The sequence below is a fragment of the Bos taurus genome, chromosome 18, assembly GCF_002263795.3.
Source record: "Bos taurus isolate L1 Dominette 01449 registration number 42190680 breed Hereford chromosome 18, ARS-UCD2.0, whole genome shotgun sequence".
Lineage (NCBI taxonomy): Eukaryota > Metazoa > Chordata > Mammalia > Artiodactyla > Bovidae > Bos > Bos taurus.
The window spans coordinates 65413151-65437127 of NC_037345.1; the positions used below are offsets into that span (position 1 = coordinate 65413151).

Sequence of the window (23977 nt, forward strand, 5' to 3'; positions counted from 1 at the left end):
GGCATATTGAGTACAGCACTTTACAGCATCATCTTTTAGGATTTGAAATAGCTTACCTGGAATTCTATCACCTCCACTAGCTTTGTTCATAATGATACTTCCTAAGGCCCACTTGACTTCACACACCATCGTGATTATCTGGGTCATCAAGATCTTTTTTGTACAGTTCTTCTGTGTATTCTTGCCACCTCTTCTTATTATCTTCTGCCTCTGTTAGGTCCATAGCATTCTGTCCTTTGTTTTGCCCATCTTTGCATGAAAAGTTCCCTTGGTATCTCTGATTTTCTTGAAGAGATCTCTAGTCTTTCCCATTCTGTTGTTTTCCTCTATTTCTTTGCACTGATCGCTGAGGAAGGCTTTCTTATCTCTCCTTGCTATTCTTTGGAACTCTGCATTCAAAACTTGTATATTTCCTTTTTTCCTTTGCCTTTCGCTTCTCTTCTTTTCACAGCTATTTGTAAGGTCTCCTCAGACAGCCATTTTGCCTTTTTGCATTTCTTTTTCTTGGGGATGGTCTTGATCACAGCCTCCTATACAATGTCATAAACCTCTGTCCATAGTTCTTCAAGCACTCCATCTATCAGATCTAATCTCTTGAATTTATTTGTCACTTCCACTGTATAATCATAAGGGATTTGATTTAGGTCACACCTGAATGGTCTAGTGGTTTTCCCTACTTTTTTTAAGTCTGAATTTGGCAATAAGGAGTTCGTGAGCCGGCCCGCAGAGGGCGACAACCCTCCTCTCTTCCCAGGCTGGGACCTGTGTCTTCTGGCCTTAGGTTTGGCCCAGGGCACAGGCGACAGGCCTTAGGTCTCCTCAGCACAGGCCAGTGCTTTGGCGCAGGGGCCACCCTGCGAGGAAAACTTGAGGAAACTGCGGAGTTGGGGGAGGAAATGCTGCCTGCTGGGGGCTGCCGGCAGGAGAAAGGGAGGAGGTTTGAATGCCCATCCCCAGCACAGGAAAGCTGGGGGAGAAAATTCTGACTTTGAGTTAGTCTTGTGTGGAAGGAGCCTGTTTTTTTGGGGGGGAGGGGGGGTTGTGATGTTCAGCTTTTGGGTTTTAGCTTAGGGTGATGGGGTTTTATCTAAGCCGGTCCCTGGCAGCTTGGTATTAAAGGAATAGACCACATATGTGTCTGATGCTTCCTGGGCTGTCTCCACACCTGTTTTTTAACCCATGGGCATAATTCTGGGATGCCCTTTATATTCCAGTTATCTCCAGAGAGGTACATCCTCGTGCCAGTATCACAGTGTTTTATTTACTGTGAATGTGGGATGCACACTTGAAATTGCAAGAGCCTTCAAATGTGACTATTTTACAATTGCTTTAGAGAGGTGGGTGTGTTGGAGTTACATATTGTGGGCTGTCATCATCTGATCCTATTCATTGGGATATACCATTCGCTGCTCCCCTCGTCTGATGCACGCAAGCACTGAAGACCTGCTGAACTTTTTAAGGTTCAGAAAGTATGGGTAGAGCCTTCGTGCAAAAGAGCATCCTTGTTTCTCTTAGGATACAGGTTGGGAAAGCAATGGTGTGAATGCCTGGTGGCCTGATGGCTGGTCTGCAGGGTTTGGTTGGTTTGGTTTTGGAAAATGCTGCTAAAAGGTATCTCGGGGGGCTGTTAGGGGTGTCCCAGCAGCAAGAAAGGAGAGGTGCTTGCTGTTGCCCTGTAATCAGAACCACCCTTTCTGGAGGAGGGAGGCAGTTGTAAGAGGTGTGTGATGCTGTTCATTTCCCTTTCCTTCGGGTGATACCATGTGGATCATTTTTCTGTCCACTTGCTAGTTACCTGTTTATCTTTGGAGGCCAGAGGCCTCTTCAGATTAGTACTCATTTTGAGTGTAACTCTTTCCTTCATGGTTCTTAGTCTAATGTGAATAAAAATTCCTCATTTTTTAAACAAAAAAGGAGCTTTATTTTTATGACTAGTGTTTTTATTTTTGGCTGTTTTGGGTCTTCATTGCCAGGTGGCTTCTGATCATTGCAGCAAATGGGCATTCAAACCTCCTCCCTTTCTCCACACTCCAGTTGCCCTGCACAGCTCTCAACGCAGTGACTTTTGTTGTCACGGGACTGGGCTCTAGGGCAAGTGGGCTTAAGTCGTTTCGGCACATGGGTTCAGTATTTGCGGCTCCCAAGCTCTAGAGCACAGGTTCAATAGTGTGGCGCTCGGGCTTGGTCGTTCCTTGGCATGTGGGATCTCCCTGGACAGGGGATCAAACCCCTGTCTCCTGCATTGGCAGGCCTATTCTTTACAACTGAACCACAGCGGAAGCCCTGCACTCATTTCGAATGTAGATTTGCCTGTGGTTCTTAGTATAATGCCAGTAAAAATTCCTCATTAGTGTGTTGGGGAGTACTTTTTCCTCCCACTTCGTGGCTTTTCTGCTCAGTTGCTCAGTTGTGTCAGACTCTGCAGCCCCATCAACTGTAGCCCCCCAGGCCCCTCTGTCCAGCTTAGCACCTAGGATTGGAAAATAGGTTTTTTTGACCTGCAGGATTTGTGTATGTGCGTTTAATAAAGTGTGTGCTATTAAGTTTTGTTTCCCGCGTGTGAAAGGACTTGGTGATGTGTGTTGCCAGTCAGAGCTCATGATCTGCCTGACCAGGCCCGTGGCCTTGTGGATGTTCCTCTAGGTGATCATGTCTGATTTTTTTTTCCATACTGCTGTAGATTTCAAAGTTGCCTTGGGGAAATCTGGAATGCCTTTTGGTGTGGGCCTTGAAGCGTGCGCCTAGGTTGCTTTGGGGGGACATGTTTGCTCATTGCCCTGTAGTTAGGGTTACCAAAGTCCTGGGATAGTGGCCTCGACCCGTTTGAATTTCCAGAATGTAGCACCCAGCAGGACTGACGGAGAGATGTCTGCCTGCACGGCTGACATGTGGCCGCAGCCTGCATTCTCCCAGATGGCCCGCAGAGGGCGAAAACCCCGCCTCCCCGTCCCACCCAACCCTACCCGACCCCACCCACCCAAGGGCGCTGGACCTGAGTTCTGGCCTCAGCCTTTGCCCGGGGCCCAGCTGTCAGACATTAGTTCTCCTCAGGACCGGCCAGTGCTTTGGCTCCGGGAAAATGCAGGGCTCTGTCCACTCGCAGGGTGGCTGGGTTTCCTCAGGTCCTGCTGGGAGGGGCCCCCAGGGAGAAAAGCGATGAGGAAACAGTGCGGGGGATGCTGCCTGCTGGGGGCTGCCTGCAGGATGAGGGAGGTCCGTCCTGGAGGGCCCAGCAGAGGAAGAGCTGGGGGAGGAAAATTCTGACTTGGAGTTAGTCCTGTGCATGGCGTGGAAGGAGCCCTGTTCTGGTTTTGGTTTTCACAGTTGTGATATTCCGTTTCCCAGGTTTTTTCTTAGGGTGACGGTCCTTTCACTGCCATAGATCCATCATCTAAGACGACTCGGCCTGCTCTGCGCGGGAGCGGGTGCGGCCTGCATTCTCCCAGTTGGCCGGCAGAGGGCGACAAGCCGCCTCTTCCCAGGGCGGGCCCCGCGTGTTTGGGCCGCAGGCTTGGTCCAGGGCACAGCTGACAGGCATTAGGTCTCCTCGGGGCGGGCCAGTGCTTTGGCTTTGGGAAAATGCAGGAGTCTGTCCTTTGGGAAGGCAGCTAAGCTTCCTCAGGACCTGCTGGGAGGCGCCTCCCTGGGAGGAAAACTTGAGGAAACTGTGGGGAGATGCTGCTGGCTGGGGGCTGCCGGCAGGAGAAGGGAGGAGGTGCAAATGCCCACAACCAGCACAAGAACGCTAGGGGAGAAAATTGACTTGGAGTTAGCCTTGTGTGCGGTGCGGAAGGAGCTGTGTTTTGGGCTTGTTTTTTTTTTTTTTGGCGGGGGGTGGGTTGTGGTGTTTCGCTTTCTGGGTTTCATCTTAGACTGATGGCGCTTTAATGGAGGTCTCTCCAGTTTGCTGTTAAAAGAATGGACCACATGTCTGTTGCTTCCTCGAGTGCCTTGATGCCTCTTTTTCGACCCATGAGTATATTCCTGGAATATCCTTTCAATTCCAATCATCTTCAAAAGGTACATTTCATGCCAATATCATGGTGTTTTATTCTTGTGGGTGTGGGATGCATGTTTGAAATTTTAAGGTGTCAGCCTTCAAATGTGACTTTTTTTTCCAGTTGCTTTAGAGGAGTGGACTGTGTTGTAGTTTCATATTGTGGGGTGTCATTTTCTGCTTTCCTTCAGTGCGTGTACTCTCATCCCATGCCCGACTGATGCTCATGCACTGAGGACCTCCTCAGTTTTTTTAAGGTTTAGAGGAGGAGCAGAGCCTCCAGGCCGGAGAAGGCAACGGCACCCGCTCCACTGCTCTCGCCTGGAGAATCCCAGGGACGGGGGAGCCTGGTGGGCTGCAGTCCACGGGGTCGCGAAGAGTCGGACACGACTAAGCGACTTCCCTTTCACTTTTCACTTTCATGCATTGGAGAAGGCAATGGCACCCACTCCAGTGCTCTCGCCTGGAGAATCCCAGGGACGGGGGAGCCTGGTGGGCTGCAGTCCACGGGGTCGCGAAGAGTCGGACACGACTAAGCGACTTCCCTTTCACGTTTCACTTTCATGCATTGGAGAATGGCACCCCACTCCAGTGCTCTCGCCTGGACAATCCCATGGACGGAGGAGCCTGGTGGGCTGCAGTCCATGGGGTCTCTACGAGTCGGACACAACTAAGCGACTTCCCTTTCACTTTTCACTTTCATGCATTGGAGAAGGAAACGGCAACCCACTCCAGTGTTCTTGCCTGGAGAATCCCAGGGACGGGGGAGCCTGGTGGGCTGCCATCTATGGGGTCGCACAGAGTCGGACACGACTGAAGCGCTTAGCAGCAGCAGCAGCAGAGCCTCCACGCAAAAGAGCTCTCTTGTTTTTCTTTGGACACCGATTGGGAATACAATTGTGTGAATGCTTGTTGGCCTGACGGCTGGTCTGCAGGGGTGAGACTTGTTTGGCTTTGAAAAGGCTGCCTGTGGTTGACTGGAGGACCCTTTACAGGTGTCCCAGACTCGAGAAAGTAGAGTTCCTGCTCCCTCTCATGCTCCAGTAATCCGAATTGACCTTCCCAAGGAGGTGGCACTTGTAAGTGGTGTGTAACGCTGTCTTCTTTTGTAATTTGCCATTCCCTTGGCTAATGCCATGTGGATCATATTCCTGTCCACTTTCTTGTTACCTTTTTATCTTTTGAGGAGAGGGCTCTCTTCAGATCAGTACTCATTTTGAATATAGTTGTTTCTTTCTGGTTCTTAGCCTAATGTGAGTAAAAATTCATCTGGTGTGATGGGGAATACATTTTTTCCCCACTTTGTGGCTTAGCTCTTAGTCTTTGGAAGGAGGTTTTTCACCATGCAGGACTTTCTGTGTGTGTAATAAATTACGTGTGTGTTCCCAACCAGAACTCATGATCTTCCTGACCTGTGGCTCTATCAATCTTCCTCCGGGGCATCCTGTCCAAATTTTTCTTTAGTGATGTAGATTTTAAAATCGCCTGGGGACAACCTGGATGCCTTTTGGTGTGAGCCCTGAAGTGTGTTCCTAGATAGGTTTTGGGCCACGTGTTTGCTCATTGTCCTGAAGTTGGGGTTGTAGAAGTGCTGGGATCCTGGCTTCGACGCATTTGAATTTCCATAGTGTAGTGCTTTGAGCAGGACTGGCAGGAGAGACCTCGGCCTGCTCTGCAGTGGGAGTGGGTGCGGCCTGCATTCTCCCAGTTGGCCCGCAGAGGGCGACAAGCCCCTTCCCTTCCCAGGGCGGGACCTGTGTGTTCAGGCCACAGGCTTGGCCCTGAGCGCTGTAGACAGGCATTAGGTCTCCACAGGGCAGGCCAGTTTTTAGCTTCGGGGAAATGCGGGGCTGTATACATGTGGAGGATAACTAGTAACTAGATTTCCTAAGGACCTGCTGGGAGGGGCCCTTGGGAGAAAAACCTGAGGCTCCGTCCTCAGTGAGACTCGGCTCTGCTCCTCACAGAGCCCGGCTCGCTTCTCACTGAAGTTCCCTTCTCATCCCTGAGGCTTGACTTTACTATTCTGAGTCCCAGCTCCAGTCTGCACAGAGGCCCAGCCCCAGAGCTCACTGAGGCTCGGGTCTGCTTCACACTAAGACGTGGCTCTGCTCCCCACTAGGGCCTAACTCCAGTCTTCAGTGGGGCCCTGCACTGAGGCCTGGTTCCATGCCACACGGGGGTCCAGATCTGGTGATCAGTGAGGCCCAGCTCACTTCTCACTGACGCTCCATTCTCCACCTCTCTCAGGCCTGACTTTGCTACTCTGAGTCCCGGTTCCGGTACTCATACGTCCCGGCTCTGGTCCACACAGAGGCCTGGCTCCGGACCTCAACGCTGAGAGCTGGCTCTGCTCCTCACTGAAGTCCAGCTGCACCCCTGCCTGAGTCTCGGCTCAGCTCAGCACGCCAGGTCCTCTCCGCACTGAGACCCGGCAAGGCTCTGCCCCTCACTGGGCCTGGCTGTGGTCCTCGGTGAGGCCTGGCCCCACTGCGCAATCACGTGTGCCTCCCTTGCTCCCTGAGGTCCGGCTCCCTCCTCGGTGAGGACAGCTCTGCTCCACACGGGCCTGGTTACGGTCCTCACAGAGGCCAGGCTGTCTTCTCACTGCAGTTCAGCTGTGCTCCTCCTTGAGGCATGACTTTGCTCCTCTGAGGCCTGGCTCTGCTCTCCACTGAGAACCAGCTCCAGTCCACAATGAGGACCGGCTCTGGTCCCCACTGAGGCCTGTCTCCCGTCCTCACTGAGGTTCCACTCCGGTCCTGTGATGTGCTCTGGGGCCCGGGTAGGGTCCGCACTGAGGCCAGGCTCCGCTCGGCTCCGCTCCGTGAGACCCAGCTCCTCCTGCAGAGGCCTGGCTCCGCTCAGCACTGCCGCACAGCTCCGCCCTGCAATGGGCCTGGCTGTGGTTCTCGGTGAGGCCACGGTATCGTCCTCAGTGAAGCACAGCTCCAGTCCACGCTCAGGTCCTTAGTGAGCCCCGGCTCTGGTCCTCACAGAGATTTGGCTTGCTTCTAACCGAGGTTTGGTTCACCTCCGTGAGGCCTGACTGCTACTCTGAGGCCAGGCTCCCCTCCTCACTTGGGGCCAGCGCCACTCCTCAGGTAGGCCTGGCTCTGCTCCGCACCGGGGCCTGGCTCCAGCACTGAGTCCTGCTCTGGGCCTCACTGAGATTCAGCTCCAGCACTGAGTCCTGCTCTGGGCCTCACTGTGGTTCAGCTACCCTCCTCACTGAAGCCCAACGTTCCTTCACTGAGAGTGAAGGTTCACCTCCACTCTTCACTCAGGCCCAGCCTGGTCCTCCTTGAGGACGGAATTTGGTTCTCTGAGGCAAGACTCCATTCTACACTGAGGCCCAGCTACACTCCACATAGAGACTGGACTCGGGTCCTCTCTGAGGTCTGGCTCTGCTCCTCAGTGAGACCCAGCTTCTCTCTGACTGAGGACTGGCTCCACCCACACTGGGGTCTGGCTAGGGTTCTCACTGAGCCCAGCTGGCTTCTCACTGAGGTTCTCTTCTCCCTCTTCCTGAGGATTGACTTGACTACTCTGAGTCCCGGCTCTGGACCTCACTGAGGCCAGGCTCCACTCCACACCGGGGCATGGCTACAACCTCAGTGAGTTCCGGCTCGCTTCTCACTGAGGTTCCATTCTCTTCCTGAGGCCTGACTTTGCTACTCTGAGTCCTGGCTGTAAGGCGAGCATGGAGAAAAGGAGAGTGAGCCGGACAGTCAGGCAGAGAAATATTTATTATAGGAAGAAAGAAAGTGGTTTTAGAGAGAAACCAGTGCTCTCTTGTTACAGCCAACCCTTCTTATACCGTATCGATGGGAAATTGTGCCCCAGAGGGGTTTATCCTTAGCCCACAGCTGGAGTCCTGTGGTCACATAGTCAAAGGGGTCTCATGGTCGGGTGGTCATGTAGTCTTGAGAAACTGGCACCAGCAGGGAAAAACAGGGTATCGCCTTAAGGAAAAAACAGAAAGCCGTCAGGGCAACGTGGCCACCGCGATTTCACCCCTTGTGTCAGGTTACCACCATGGGCCATATTTTAACTACAGCTATGAGCCCCTTGAGAGCCCTAACACTGGCTCTGGTCCTCAACAAGGTCCAGCTCCTCTCCTCACTGAGGCCTGGCTCACTTCTCACCACGGTTCACCTCTGATCCTCCCTGAGACCTGACTTTGCTTCTCTGAGGCCCAGCTCTGGTCCTCCTCGATGCCAGACTTTGCTTCTCTGAGGCAAGGCTCCATTCTGCACTGAGGCCTGGCTCCACTCCACACAGAGGATGGCTCCAGTGCTCAGTGAGACCGGCTCCTCTCTGCCCTGCACTGGGGCCCGGCTATGGTCCTCAGTGAAGCCCGGCTCCACGCCTCACTGAGGGTCGGCTCTTGTCCCCAGGGAGGCCAGGCTTCGGTCCACACAGAACCTGGCTCACTTCTCACTGAGGTTCTGTTCTCCTCCTCCCTGAGGCCTGAATTTACTTCCCTGAGGCCTGGCTCCTCTAGGGACTGAGAACCGGCTCCGCTCTCCACCGAGGCTCCTATCCGCTCCTCACTGGGACCCACCTCCCTCAGCACTGAGGCCCGGGCCTCACAGAGGCCAGGCTCGCTTCTCACTACCTTTCACCTGCTTCTCCCTGAGGCCTGACTGCTTCACCGAGTCCCGTCTCCGCTACTCAGGAAGGTTCGGCTCTGGTCCTCCCTGAGGCCCAGGTCACACGTTACAGAGGCTCATCTCTGCTCCTCCCTGAGGCCCGACTTCGCCTGTCTTCAGCCCGGCTCCGCTCCACAATGAGGCCCGGCTCTGCTCCTCACCGAGGCCCAGTCTGGTCCTAAGGCTCGCCTCCGGCCTTCACTGAGTCCTCGCTCTGCTCCTCGCTTAGGCCCAACTTTGCTTCTCTGAGGCCTGGCTTGCTTCTCACTGAGGTTCAGCTCTGCCCCTCTGAGTCCAGACTTTGCTACTCTGAGGCCCTGCTCCGCCCCACTCCACACTGAGGCCTGGCTCACTTCTCACTGAGGTTCCGCTCTCCTCCTTGAAGCCTGACTCTGCTTCTCTGAGGCAAGTCTCCGCCCCTCACAGAGGCCCAGCTGTACTTCCCTGAGGCCCTGCTCCACTCGTCGGTATGGCCCGGCTCTGCTCCTCACTGATTCCCAGCTCTGGTCCTCATTCTGACCTGATTCTGTTCGTCTCTCAGACCTGACTATAACAGGAGTCTCCATCAATATGGAACTTAAAACCACAACCTTCACATACTTTAAAATTGTTATATTAAAAATAAAGGTAATTTTTGGCAACAATGTATAGAAATTGGAACTTTTAAATGTTAGTTGTCGAAATGTGATATGGCTCAATCTACTTACGTAAAACTTTGGCATCTTATAAAAAATATAAAAATGCAGTTATCATCAGTTTCAAAAAGTCTGCTCTTACATATATACCCAAAGAATTTTAAATAACTGTTGAAATAAAACTTGTATACCAACACTCACAGCAGCGCTGCTCTCGATGCCCCTCTGAAAGAAGAATCAAAACGCCCATCATTGGGTTATGGGATAAGGAAAGTAGGGTAGCTCCGTTAGGTGCGTTATTTTACCATATAAGGAGCAGAATCTGTGGACATCAGTGGGTGGGGTCCTCAAACACTGAAACATGAAGTTAACGTATAACGCCTGGATTTGCCTACGGCCATGCCACCCTGATCACACCTGATCTCGACTGACCTCTTAAGCTAAGCAGGGTCTGACCTGGTTAGTACTTGGATGGAAGAATCCCTCAATTCCACTCCAGGCTGTGCCCGCAAATATTTAAAAGCAAGGACTGGAACAGGTATTTGTACCCCATATTCACAGCAGCCAAAAGGTGAAATCAAAACATGTGTCCTTCAGCAGATGAATGGATAAACATAATGTAGTAATGAACAAAATAGAACACAATTCAACCTTTAAAGTAATTCTCACACAGGCTTCCATGTGGATAAACCTGGAAGTCAGTATCCTAATTGAAACAAACCAGACACAAAAAGACAAAGATTATCGTTCCACTAGTGTGAGACATCCAGATACGCCTCATTCTAGGCTGCCCGGGACTGAGGGTGCTGAGTGTTTAATGGTCACAGTTTCACTTCAGGAAAATGAAAAGATTCTAGAGATGAATGGCAATAATATTTTTACAACAGTGTGAATGTAATTAATGGTATAGAAGTGTATAGTTCACATGATTCAAATGATAAATGTTGCATGTCTTATTCACAATGAAAAGCTCTTGCTACATGGTGCAAGGGAACACACTGAAATTATCCTCATGAAAAAGCCCTACAGAAAAGCCACCCAGACCATATGCATCTTGTACACTTTAAATCCATGAAGACTTTTAACGTGAGGAAAACCCCAGGGATGGTTCCAGAAAAGAAAATTGCATTAGAATGGAGAAAGGCCTTTGCACAAAGTTGGGGGCACCTGGCGAAAGTTGAAGTGGTCTTGTGGATAGGATTGCAATGTGGAAAGCATAATTATCCCTCATTTTGGAGTTATGTGCAGGGAGAGAGGCCCTGTTTTGGGTAAAACACACTGTAGTGCCTGGTATGAGTGTAGCAAACTTTGTACTGCTATTTAAAGTTTAAATATTTGAAATTGACTAGAAAATAAATTACTTTTCAATACATGTCAGTAACATGCCAGAAAATCAGAGATGACATCAAACACTGCTAACAGAGGCCAAGACTTACTTACCCAATTCAAATTCACCCAAAGTAGTGATGCTAATTGCCCTTGTAGAAGTCCACATAGTATAAAAAGGCACCATGGGAAGAGTATATTAGTAGCCATGTCTTGGGTGCTGAGGATGACCCTGATGTAGCTGAAACTGTGGGACTTCTGATTTCTAGTTTTCCACATAGTACCACCAAAAAATGCCAGAACTAAAAAATGAGTCAGTAAAACTGCAGGATCATTTGTCATTCTCTACACTAATCATGAAGTATCAGAAAGAGAAACTAAAAAAAACCATTTACAATTGTGTCCCCCAAAAACTAGGAATAAATTTAACCAGGGACTTAAAAGGGCCGCACACTGAAAACGCTAAGACATTGATCAAAGAAACTGAGCAGACACAAAAAAAACGGCACGCTATCCCATGCTCATGAGTGAAAATGTTGTTAAAATATCTATTCTACCCAAAGCCACATACACATGCAATGACTACCAGTATTTCAGTGACATTTCCCACAGAAACAATCTTAACCTTTGCATGGAGCCACAAAGGACCCGGAAGAGCCGAAGTGACGCTGAGAAATGAGAAGAGGCTGGTGGCATCTTTCCCCTTGACTTCAACCCACATTAAGCAGCTAATGGCACCACAAGACGTGTGGAATTGACACAGAAACAGGCAGAGACGAGAGCCCAGAAATAAACCTACAGGCCCATGGTCAGTCAGTTCACAAGAGAGGACCTAAGTAAATACACTGGGGAAGGGCCAGTCCTCTCAATAAACAGTGCTGGGGGATGGACACCACACACAACACTGGACACCGTCCCGCAGTGAAAGTGAAGTGAGGTCGCTCAGTCGTGTCCGACTCTTTGCGACCCCATAGACTGTAGCCTACCAGGCTCCTCTGTCCATGGGATTTTCCAGGCAATAGTACTGGAGCGGGTTGCCATTTCCTTCTCCAGGGGATCTTCCCAACCCAGGGCTCCCACATTGTAGACAGACGCTTTACCGTCTGAGCCACCAGGGTAGTCACCATCCTATACTACAGACAAAAACTAAAAACCCACGACTTTCCACATCAAACTTTTCCAGTCCTGAGTTCTCTGAAGACAGACACACTCAGCATCAGCCACACACAGAAACTCTCTCCGCAATTTCCTCACCTTCTCTTTCAATGGCACCTCTTCTCCGCAAATCCTGAGGAGACCAGACTCCCATCAGCCTTCACTGAACCCCACAATGTCCCAAAGCTGAAGCCCCCAATGGGTTCTGAAGGGCCAGGCTCCTGTCACCGTGAACTGAACCCCACAATGTCCCAAAGCTGAAGCCCCAGCAGGTCCTGAGGAAACAAGACTCCTATCAGCCTGAACTGAATCCCACAATGTCCCAAAGCCAAAGCCCCAGAGGGTCCTGAGGAGACCAGACTCCCATTAGTGTGGACTTGACCCCATGTTGTCCCAAAGGTCCCAGGCTTTCAGCATGGACTCAGCCACGAGTGTTCCAGAAGCCAAAGCCCCAGCAGGTACGAAGGAGACCAGGCTTCTGTCCACTGACAGAGGGAGCCAGGCGCATGGGCAGAGGTCCAGTGCCCTGGTGGGTCAGGGAGGGGAGCTGTGCGTTCCCTGCCAGCCAGTAAGCAAGTGCAGACCGAGCTGCCCTCACAGCTGAGTGGGGACCCCACACCCCTGAGGGCAGTTCTACTAGGTCCATTAAAGTGTGGAAATTCAAACTGAAACAGAGCCAAGGATCCCAAAACTTCTCCAAAATAGTCAAGGAACAATTAATTTAAAGACATAAACACAGAAAATCTACATGATCTTGGGTTTAGCACACAAAAAGTCAGTCCACAAAAAATATTGTGGACTTTAAAAATTAAAGATGTCTACTCTGAAAGACCTTATTCAGGAAATCAAAAGATAAGCTACAAACGGGGAGAAAAATGTTTGCAAAACTTGTGTCTGATAAAGGATTTGGACTCAAAACAGACCTCTTGAACAGAATCTATAGACTAAAGGCAAAATGGATCTTTCATAGACAGTGGGCTTTATTTTACAGGGTTCTTTCCAGAGCGCAGTAGCTAAGAGCACCGAAACCTGTGCACATGTAATCCGGAAAGAAGCGACACACAGAGGGCAGATGGTGGGAGCCAGGCTCCTCACTGTGGGAATGGGAAGGGCAGACACACGAGGGGAGAGCCTCTGCCCTCATGATCATAAGCCAGTGGCTACCTGGTGGTTTTGATGGTGCCACCGAGGAGAGCCAGCTTTGCAAGGTAAGCCCTGCTGGACTCGACACCGGGCTCCTTTCCACGGACAGGATGGGGTGGCTGTTCTCACGGGCCCCACGGTGGGAGATATCACGTCTGATGAAGCCAGGCCTTGGTATTTCCCAGGTCCTCCTTCTCCCCAGATGCCCACCCACATGACTGCTGTCTGTGCTGGTCTATATGGGGCTGCGGTGATCTCCTAAAATGAGGGTTATTTTACACATGGATAATGGGCTGAATCGTGGCCCCAAAAGCTGAGTCCCCCCAGAACACATAAAACAGGGCCGTTGTCTGGGGAAACGTCTCTGTAGATGTAGTTAAGGATCTCAAGGTGAGGTCGTCTCCGGTTAAGGTGGCCCTCAATCCAACTGACCAGTTCCTTATGAGACAAATGAGGAAAGACAGAGGAGAAGCCACGTGAAGACAGAGGCAGAGACGGGAGGGAGGGGCCACAAGCCCAGGGACCCCTGGAGCCCCTGAAGCTGGAAAAGGCAGGAAGGATCCCATCCTGGAGCCTCTGGAGGGACCTCAACCCTGCTCCACCTTGATCTCAGGTGTCTGGTCTCCAGGACTGGGGGAGGATAAACTCCTGTTGTTTTAACCCACCCAGCTTGTGATCATTGGTTAGAGAAGCCATAGAGCAGCCACACAGACCCTGCTCTGTAGGATCCTAGAAGTGTGGGTCTCAGGAAAGGAAGATGGAGGGTGGATTACAGAACCCTTGGAGTCAGCACTGGGATCCCCCCAAATCCTGAAGCAGTGTCTGGATGGCAAAATGCTGAGGGGTCAAGTCTGAAGCCTGTCCCTAGGGGTACGGGCTGCACAGGCCTCCCCAGGTTCTCACGCCGGTACACGTGGTGTAACATCTCAGCCGACTGAAGAGGACATTTAATGTCATCGTTCACGTTGCTAGTTAACAACCCACCGGTTACATGGGTGAAAATCCATCAGGACGCCTGCTACACGCACGGACAGCTCCGAACGTGGCCAAGGGGGAGGACTGACGCAGCCAGCAGCCCTGCTGCCCTCCCACCCCACTGCCAAGGAGGGTCTGCAGTGCGGAGCTGGGGGACCCCATGGAGGCATCTCTAAGTGAACGCTGGCTGACCCCCAGGCTGGTGGCTCCTGAGCCTCCTCCAGCCTTCCCAGCTAAGACACCTGAATGTGAGCAAAGACCTCAGAGGCTGGAGGAAGGAGCCTGGAACCACCCCAGCGGCAGCACGCTTGCCGAGTTGGCTGTGCAGGCCAGGCAGGATGGTGCTGACCCCAGGGGCTCTTCTGGAAGCTTTCCATCTTCTTACCTGAGTTACTCCTCTGCCCTGCTCCCACTGCCTGTGTTTTTGCTTCCTCACCTCTGCCTGGGAAGACTTCCAACAGCAGGTACCAGCAACACAACCTCTTCCTTATCAAGTGGCAGCCTAGCAACTCCTGCAGAAGGCCCAGCAGAGCCCCGTGCAGGCGACCCCCTGACACGCCACGGCCCCTCATTCCCTCTCGCCAGCCCAGCCCTGCGGCCTCTGATGGCAGAGAAGGTGATGTCTGGTACCGCTGCAGGCGCCCTCCTGCCTGGAACCAGGGCCTCAAGCAGGCACACCTGGGAAGGGCTGGCCAGCTGGGTCACGCTGCCCGGGTCAGCCGATCCTTGCCCACCAGGGGCTCATTTACAGAAAACGGGCCCTGCTGTCCCAAGTCCACGGACCAGCTGTGTCCTGAAGGTCAGGATGGACGTGGGGCTGCAGCTCTGGTCTGTCTGCTAAGTATGTTAACTGGCCTATAAGTGGGAAACAATTTCAAGAAGACCTGTCATGCGTTCCTGGTGGTCCAGTGGTTATTAATCCACCTTGCAAAGCATGGGACACCAGTTCGATCTCTGGTGATCTCTGGCCAGGATGATCCCACATGCCTCAGAGAGAGTGAGGCTGCGCCCCAGCAGCTGAGCCTGTGCGCTGGGACCCACGCACTGCAACTACTGAAGTTGGCCCATCTGGAGCCTGAGCTCCAGGCAAGAGAAGGCGCCACGATGCGAAGCCCGCTGACCTTGGCGAGGAGGAGCCCCCACTCCCGACAACCAGAGAGGAGGCTCGTGTGCAGTGATAAAGTCCTACCACAGCCAGCAGTAAAATAAATGAATGAATCTTAAAAAAAGAAAAGAACTCTCCCCAGGAGAGGAGCCCAGGAGTGAGGGAGAGGAGGGGAGATGTGGAGGCCTGGTTGGGGGAGGCCAGATAAACTCCATGGGCTGCCCAGGTGAGTCGGGTTCTGGAAGGCTTCTGCCCAGGTGGCTTCCCATCCTGGAAGTGCCTGTTTAAAAGTGCCCCTTGCCCTGGGAGGGCCATGGGGAAGGAGCATCTTCTCTTTGTAACCAGCACAGTTTCTGACAAACAGCCCTGGGCAGCGCTGGGGTGAGGTGAGAGCCGGGAGACACTGGGCTCCCGAAGCCGCCTGGGCACATCTAGAGCAAGGTGGCCCAGAGGAGGCGATGGTGGAGGCACTGGCTGCTGTTCAGTCGCTCAGTCGTGTCCAACTCTGCAACCCCCTGGACTGCATCACGCCAGGCCTCCCTGTCCATCACCATCTCCCAGAGTTTGCTCAAACTCATGTCCATTGATCAGTGATGCCATCCAACCATCTCATCCTCTGTCGTCCCCTTCTCCTCCTGCCTTCAATCTTCCCCAGCATCAGGATCTTTTCCAGGGAGTCAGTTCTTCATTCGAATCAGGTGGCCTAAATATTGGAGCTTCAGCTTCAGCATCAGTCTTTCCAATGAACAGCCAGGACTGATCTCCTTTAGGATGGACTGATTGGATCTCCTTGCAGTCCACGGGACTCAAGAGTCTTCTTCAGCACCACAGTTTGAAAGCATCAATTCAGGCTTCCTTGTGGTCCAACTCTCACATCCATACATGACTACTGGAAAAACCACAGCTTTGACTATACCAACCTTTGTCAGCAGATGTCTCTGCTTTTTAATATATTGTCTAGGTTGGTCATAGCTTTTCTTCCAAGGAACAAGCATCTTTTAATTTCATGGCTGCAGTCACCATCCACAGTGATTTTGGAGCCCAAGAAAACAAGTCTGTCAATGTTTCCACTGTTTCCCCATCTGTTTGCCATGAAGTGATGGGATCGGATGACATGATCTTAGCTTTCTGAATGCTGAGTTTTAAGCCAGCATTTTCACTCTCCTCTTCTACCTTCATCAAGAGGCTCTTTAGTTTCTCTCTGCTTTCTGCCATAAGGGTGGTGTCATCTGCGTATGAGATAATTTTATTCTGGCAATCTTGATTCCGGCTTGAGTTTCATCCAGCCCAGCATTTTACATGATGTACTCTGCATATTAGTTAAATAAGCTCCTGGTACCCATTTTTTTAACGTAGCTGCTTGTTTCATAGCACTTTATATTATGCAGGTACAAGTTCTTTATCACATGTGTAGTTTGCAAATATTTTTTCTTCATTTCTGGCCTGGGTTTTGACTTTCTGGATAAGTGATTTCACCGGTACAATTTTCAGTTTTATAAAGTTTGCTATTTTTTCCCCTTTTCTGTGGATTTTCATGTGATGTGTTGGAAATAAAAGTTTGTGGTCTACATGACAAAAGCCACAGCCATGTCGATTTTCTTCTATAATTTTAAAAAGTTTTATATTTTAAATTTGCCTTTAGACAACTTGGAGTGTCTTTTGGTTTGAGCTGTAAAGTCTGTTCCTACATTCCTTTTGTGGTTCCTAATTACCCTGTAGTTAGGTTGCACAAGTCCTGGGATAGTGGCCTCGACCCGTTTATTTCCAGAGTGTTGTGCCTCGAGCACGACGGGCAGGAAAGACCCCGGCCGCTCTGCAGTGGGAGCGGGCGTGGCCTGCATTCTCCCAGTTGGCCCGCAGAGGGCGACAAGCCGCCTCACTTCCCAGGGCCGACCGTGTCTTCAGGCCGCAGGCTTGGCCCGGGGCACAGCTGACGGGCATTAGGTGTCCTCAGGACCGGCCGGTGCTTTGGCTTCGGGAAAATGCAGGGCTTTGTCCACGCAGAGGGTGGCTAGGTTTCCTCGGGACCTTCTGGGAGGGACCCCCTGGGAGAGAAAGGTGAGGCAAGGTGGGGTGATGCTGCCTCTGGGGCCGGGGGAGGCGGCCACAGACGGCGACCGCCTGCAGACAGTGCTGCGGGCGCCCCTGAGTTCTTGCTGAGTGTCAGGGGGAGCGCAGGCACCAGGGCAGACAGCTCGTTCCCGTGGCTCTTGAGCAGAACTGGGGCACAGGGCTCAGTCCACAAAACCTGAGACGCACTTCCCGAATGGCAAGAGGTGGTTCTTCCACCTGCCAGACACGAAGGGAGGGTGGCCCAGTGGCCACCCTCACTCTCGGGACCTTCTGGGAGGCTCAGCGGCCCCAGTGCGCGCTGCGTGAGGCTAGGACGGGGCAGGCTGTGCAACACGAGGCGCGGTGCGGGTGGCGGCGGGGGGCTTCCTCCAGCTTCCTCGCGACCCCTCCTTTCCTCAAGGGTCTCGGAACGTCTCCCCTCCCCGTGACGGAGGGTAGTTCCCCAGGAAAGCTCAGGAGAGACTTGACCCCCAAGTGGGGCTGCTCACGTGGTGCCCACCCTCCCCCTCCAACATGCCAGGCCCCAGAAGGGGAGCCTTGCTCAGTAAGACCACATGGCGTGCAGTGGTGCTGCAGGGGGCCGCCCCTCAGGGCACGGAGCTTTAGGTCACGAGGAAGGTGGTTTGCCAGCTCTCCTCAACCCTGCCACCACCCGCCTTGGGCAATTCACAAAAGCCAGAGTCTGCATCAGAACCGACCAGCCCAAAGTGAGCAGCGAGGCCCACACGGCCCGGACACTCCCATCGGATGCGAGCCGACCTCCCCAAGCCAGCAGGAGAGGTCCTCTCCGGGCAAGTCATTTATTTACTTCTTGGGTTACATTTATTCCCAGGCCTTATGTCCTCTTGACCTTACTGTGAGATGGTTTTCTTTCTCTCTGATGCTAATTAGTGTGCAGGAACACAACTGGTATTTGTGTACTGATTTTTGTATCATGAAGCTTCACATACTGTTGGTGCTTTTGGTAGTTGCACACGGAAATCTACAATTAGCACACCACTGTTTCTGCAACAGCCAGGTCATCCAGAACACCAAGACACGCCACGCCCTTCGAACCCACGCCGTCCTACAGTCGTAAACCGCGTACCACTCTGGGGGAGCGGCCTGGGTGGGGCTTGGCCTCTGAAACAAGTTTTGACGTCTTCTCTAATTTCTGGCTCTTCGTTGACATGGTTGTTTTGAAAAGAAATGTACGTAACTTCTGAACTCTAGAAAATTGTCCACAGCAGTAGAATGGGCTCCCATTTGCATCTCACACAGAATTCAGCCCTGTTTTACACAAAGCAGAAACCCTCTGCCAGGGAAGTGGCATGTGACGTCCAAGTGAGGACATTATTTTGGTTTCTACATTATAATCCAATCCACAAGGCCACGTCCACTTCCACCAGTTGCCCCAATTCTAGAGAAATGTCTTTCCCATTCTGATCCGTGTTTCTTTCTCTGGGACCACAGACAGATACTTTCCCTCCTTGTCACAGCCTTGATGGACTGAAAGTGCACCCGATGAGCGGGCTCTGGGTGGCCCTTTCTTACGGTAACAGGCATCAGTGCTTCATTAACTGTTTGTGACTAAACAGACATCGCACTTACCATCTGAACCATTTTATGTACACAGTCCTGTGGTATCAGCCACACGCATGCTGTTGTATAAACATCCTCAGCATCCACGTCCAGATCTTTCCCATTTTCACTGTTGAAACGCTGTACTCCGAACACAAATCCCCCTCAGTCTCCTTTGTGCCTTTGAGCTGCACGTCTCTGGATGCCTCCTGTATATGGAAACTTACCACGTTTGTCCTTTTGTGACAGGGCTATTTCACTGATCATGCCTTTGAGGTTGGTACGTGCTATAGCAAGCACCAGCATTCCCTTACTTGTGAAGGCTAAATGGCACTCCTTTGTGTGCAGACCACACATGGTCCATCCACTCATCCATCGGTGAACGCTCAGGTGGCTTCCACCGCTTGGTTGTTCTGATTCACGATGCTCAGAGTGTGGACATGTACCCACATCTGTTCCAGGCCCTGCTTTCAATCTTTTGGGTATGATTCTCTCTGACCGGGTGTTTCAAAACTTTTAAAAGAACATTGGACAGACTTCCCAAATATCAGGTTCTATTTAAAGTTCTTCTGAACTCCAGTTGACTTTGGAGTGCTTCAAAGGGCCCTGGAGCATCTCAAAGAGAGACCCTAAACTAATTAGGTTCATTTGGAGGGTTACACTGCCTGGGAAACTGTCCGAACTTGCCGTTGCTTGTGTCAGAAGGAATCACGAGGCTGTCCCGTTTTATCACAGCCGCCGCAGGGAGAGGACTCAGGGCATCTCCTGCTGCCTAGTCCCTCACCTCACACAGTGTCCAAGAAGTCTAAGGAACACCTTCATCTCCTGGCCCTCGGGTCTTGAACCCCACGCTGCCTTCCACAGTGCCCAGCTCTACTTGCTCCAGGGGTTCCTCTCTGCATCCGTTGAATGCCTTTCACTCCAGTCTCCTTGGCTGGCCGCTGCCCAGAAGCCCACGTTATAATCTTTATAGATGCTCATTCGCGAGGAATAGACCTCAGGGTAGGCAAACTTGCTGTTGGCTCTACCCTTTATACACAACAGAGCCTCCTCAGGGAGAGTCCTGGCAATGTCCTGGCAGCGTACAAACGTCCCTGTCCCCACCCACTGGGGACCAGTGAAAGGCCTGGGTCAACCAGAGATATCTGGTTAGACAACGGGAGAGTAGAGGATGCTCAAAATCCTACTGGGGGGACTTCCCAGGTGGTCTGGTGGTTAAGAATCCACCAGCCAAAGCAGAAGACACAGGTTCGATCTCTGGTCCAAGTAGATTCCACGTGCTACGGAGCAACTAAGCCCGTGTGCCTCAACTACAGAAGCCACGCACCCCGATGCCTGTGCGCCCCCAGAAAAGAAGGCACTGCAACGAGAAGCCTGCACACCACAGTGAGGAGAAGCCTGCGCTCGCTGCAGCTACAGAAAACCTTCCTGCAGCATCAAAGGCCAAGTGCAACCAGGAACAAAGAAAATGTAAAAACCCATTAGGTTCAGAGGGAATTCGGACAGTGCTCTGACCCCTTCAGGTCAAAGCCCCCTGGTAAACGTTTCCCGGATGCCGGATTCCATTCTAGGAGAGTCCAGTTGCGGGTTGTTCAGCATGGGAGGATCCCCTTCTAAGCCAGAAGAAACACCTCTGGAGTGTATCCTTAAGAACTGGAAGTTCTTAAAAATCGTTGGGCTAAGAACGGAAACACTTAAAGTTTGTTGTAACGCTGCCTGTCCTTTATGGAAGCTGGGAGGATGGAGAGGAAATGGCCTGAAAACGGGTCTCTAAATTACAATATCACCTTGCAATGGGGTCTTTACCATCACAAGAGGAGAAAACGGACCTAGGTTCCCCATGTTCAAGTCTTCAAGATCCTTTCCCCAAGTCCCACCCTACGTGGCTTTTGTAATTAGAGGCCTGGGGAATCAGAAAACACTCCTGACATCTAAGGTGATCCCCTTCGAAGCTCCCCAACCCTCAATGGGGAAACCGGCCTCCCCTGCTCCTCAGGAGCCAGCAGCCTCTCCAGAGCCACCTACTCCTCTGGATCCCTCCAACTGACCCCAAATCCCACTTCCCTGAAACCTTTCATACCCTCCGTTACCCCAGAAGGGCAAGCCAGTCCCTCCGTAGTAGGGGAGCTTCCTCTCGCCCAGGATCAGGGAAAGTGACAAATGGCGAAGGATGATCAGAGTGTATGTGCCCTTCTCTCTAACCAACTGAGCCCAACATGGAGACTAAGCCAATCTTCTAAGGAACCTAGTAAGTCTGCTGAAAGGTTTTAGGCCTGACTCTGGCCTCTGATTTAACCTGGAAGGATGTCCCAATAGTCCCACCTGCTGTACCCAAGGAGAGCAAAGCACCTGGACCGAAGCACAGGTACATACTGCCCGGCGTGCCAGGGCCTCCATGCAACACCCACTTCTGCCAGCTGTTAGGCCAGATGGGGAATAGGAGATGCACACAGACCAGGAGCAGTAAATGAGGCGGAGGCCCTGTGCCTTCCCTCGTGGCCGACGGGAGGACCGTGCTGCCACTGAGGAAAGGGGGAGACATGGTGGACCTGAGGTTCTCACCCAGGGAGGTGGGAGTGCCCAGTTCTCCAGCATCACATCGCAGGACCAGCATCCCTGAGCCTCTCAAGGAGACCTCACTCCTCCCAGGAAAAATGCACGGCCACGTCTTCGAAGGTCAGGCCATCCTGCTATGACCGTGACAGACGAAACCACGAAAGCCACATGCCCATGGAGCCACGATCCACTCTCCACCTCCTCCCCAACACCGACCCCATCCTCTTCCCACACTCCTCAACACAGAGGAAAACCAGGCCTGGTGCCCCTGTCTCTTCACTGGGTAAAGCCCTTGGCAGCAGGAGGCATCTAAGCTCTGGGTGGAGAGAGAAGTGCGACTTCCACAGGACAGCCCCGCGGTGTGGCCACGGCCATGTAACCCCAAGGCAGATCAGCAGACGTGCGCCAGGCCCCGCGCCCAGGGCCACCGCGACCCATGCCCCTGCCCACTGGCGTCTCACTGCCCTCCCAGCACTGGTGTTTCAGTCACTTGCCTGTAACCCCACTGGTGACAGTGCAATTCCCTCAGCATGTGGCCAGACATGTGACACCTGGCGGTGGCCAGACGCAATCACCAGCCCCTTACTGATCCCACGTTAACATGTGGGAGATGGCACGCAAGGCCACCAGCAGGCTGCACTCTGGAGGGTGGCCAACCACGGGGTCTGGGATGCAGTCTTTGTGGGATCAAGAGGGTTGGATGCCCCGCTTCCCGGAGGACGTGACTGGCTTGTTTAAATGACTCTGCACGTTTGCAGGGAACTGAAACTCACTACAAACAGATAAGCAGGAACTGCGCCTGTTCCCTTTGATGAAAAGGGTTGTAAGGTTAGGAGATATTACCTGTGAGAAGAGTGTGGAGGGAAATGCACTACAGCCACTCGAGGGCATCCTTGTTTCAGCAGATCTGGGCACCATGTCTATTGGCCTTAATTTGAAAACTTACAACTTGACAGACAGCAGCCAGAATATCACTAACAAATTCCACAGGAGCCAGGATGACCACAGACTCCCACAATTCCCCTTAGTGATGGCAGCCTCAAATCACTCTATATGCTGTCACAGAGAACCGAGTGTGATCTCAGATACCCATAGTCCTGCATTTCCTGTACTTGCTGTGCCCTCAGAAATTACAACCTTCCTCCATTCATCCAACTGTCATCCAAAACCCGGTGACACTGGCAACCCACCCCCGGTCTGGTGACTTCCACAAAGGACTGATCACATGCACTCGGCCGAATGAAACACCCACGACTCTGGCAAAATCCTCACAAAATCTTGGTGAGTCCACAAAACGGTGAATTCCAAGTTTCAGCCTAAGTATGTCTTTAAACAATCCCATGGACAGAGGAGCCTGGTAGGCTACAGTCCATGGGGTCGCAAAGAGTTGGACATGACTGAGCGACTTCACTTTCACATGTGCATAATTTATGGTAACACAATTAGTAGTCCTCATCTTTTCACAGATTCAGTGTTTGTAAACTTGCCTACTTGCCAAAACTGTGGAAACCCCTCAAATCAATACTTACATTTTCACATGCGTTCACAGACATTCAGCTGTGTCTGACTCTTTGCAACCCCATCAACTGTAGCCCACCAAGCACCTCTGTCCATGGGATTTCCCCGGCCAGGCTCCTCTGTCTGTGGGATTTCCCAGGCAACAATACTGGAGTGGGTTGCCATTTCCTTTTCCAGGGGATCTTCCTGATCCAAGATCGAACCCGCATGGCTTGCATCACCGGCAAATTCGTACCACTCAGCCACAGGGGAGGCACCTCACAGATGTACAGACACACAAAAACATCTGAGTCACCAGTGATGCTCTGCCTTCTCATTTCAGCTCTCGTACTGGAAACAAGCATTCTTCCCATGATGTCTTTGGTGCCCCATTTATGCTTTTTCTCGGTGATTCTGTGGTCCAAACAGGCCTCCAAGCCTGGTGCCTACGTGCCGCCTGGTGTTCCTAGGCACAAAGAATGTGCCGTAAAGAAAATACGTGATAGGTTAGAGTCGTTCAGTCATGAACCACTGTTGATGGCCATGCTTTCAATGTTAACAAATCAACAGTATATAGTAAATGAGCTGCTTAAAAAAAAAACAAAACAGGAAAACAATGTTATTTACTGACTAGTGGACAACAATTTTGTGACTAGAGGCTCTCAGGAAATTAATTCTGTTATTTCCCCTAGAAACAATGGTTGTGCATCTATTAACTCAGTGAATTACAAAAAATGACTATTGTGAATGACAACTAATTGGACTTCAATAAAGCTGTTTTGCTTTTTTTTTAAACAAACTCTTAAAATTTGTAACTTCCTAATTTACTATGCTTTACTATTATATATATGTTCTTGAAGTTATCCATGTCTACTGTAGCATTACGGAGTCGACAGGATATAATGCGGTACCTTCTCTGCATCTTTGTCTCTTCTCAGGTTGCCACAACAAAACCCCTGATTAGGTGGCTTCAAGGGATGTACGTTCTCATATTTCTAGAGGCTGGAAGTCTAAGGCCAAGGTGCCATCAGGATTGCTGTGTCATTAAATGGCCTTGTCCTCTACGGAGACAAGCAAGCACCTCCTGGTGTCTGGTCTTCTTATAAGGACACAAGTCACACTAGGAGGCCATTCTCATGCCCTCATTTGTCTTAATCACCCATTTCCTTATAGGTGACACCTAAAAAGTTCCATTGGGTGTTAGTGCTTGAATGTACCAATTTTGAGGGGCACAATTCAGTCTACAACAGACTGACCAATAGTATATAACGGCCTTTATGCCTTGTGAACATTCTGGTAC

At 51.5% G+C, this 23977-nt stretch overlaps 1 long non-coding RNA gene across 1 annotated transcript; it reads right to left on the bottom strand.

Moving 5' to 3' along the window:
- Positions 1-7727: 7727 nt before the first annotated feature.
- On the bottom strand, positions 7728-23313 carry LOC107131481 (uncharacterized). The gene is made up of 2 exons (XR_001494261.3): positions 22710-23313; positions 7728-7962 (listed from the first exon to the last, which is right to left on the bottom strand). It is a non-coding gene; the product is annotated as an uncharacterized lncRNA (long non-coding RNA).
- Positions 23314-23977: the final 664 nt, after the last annotated feature.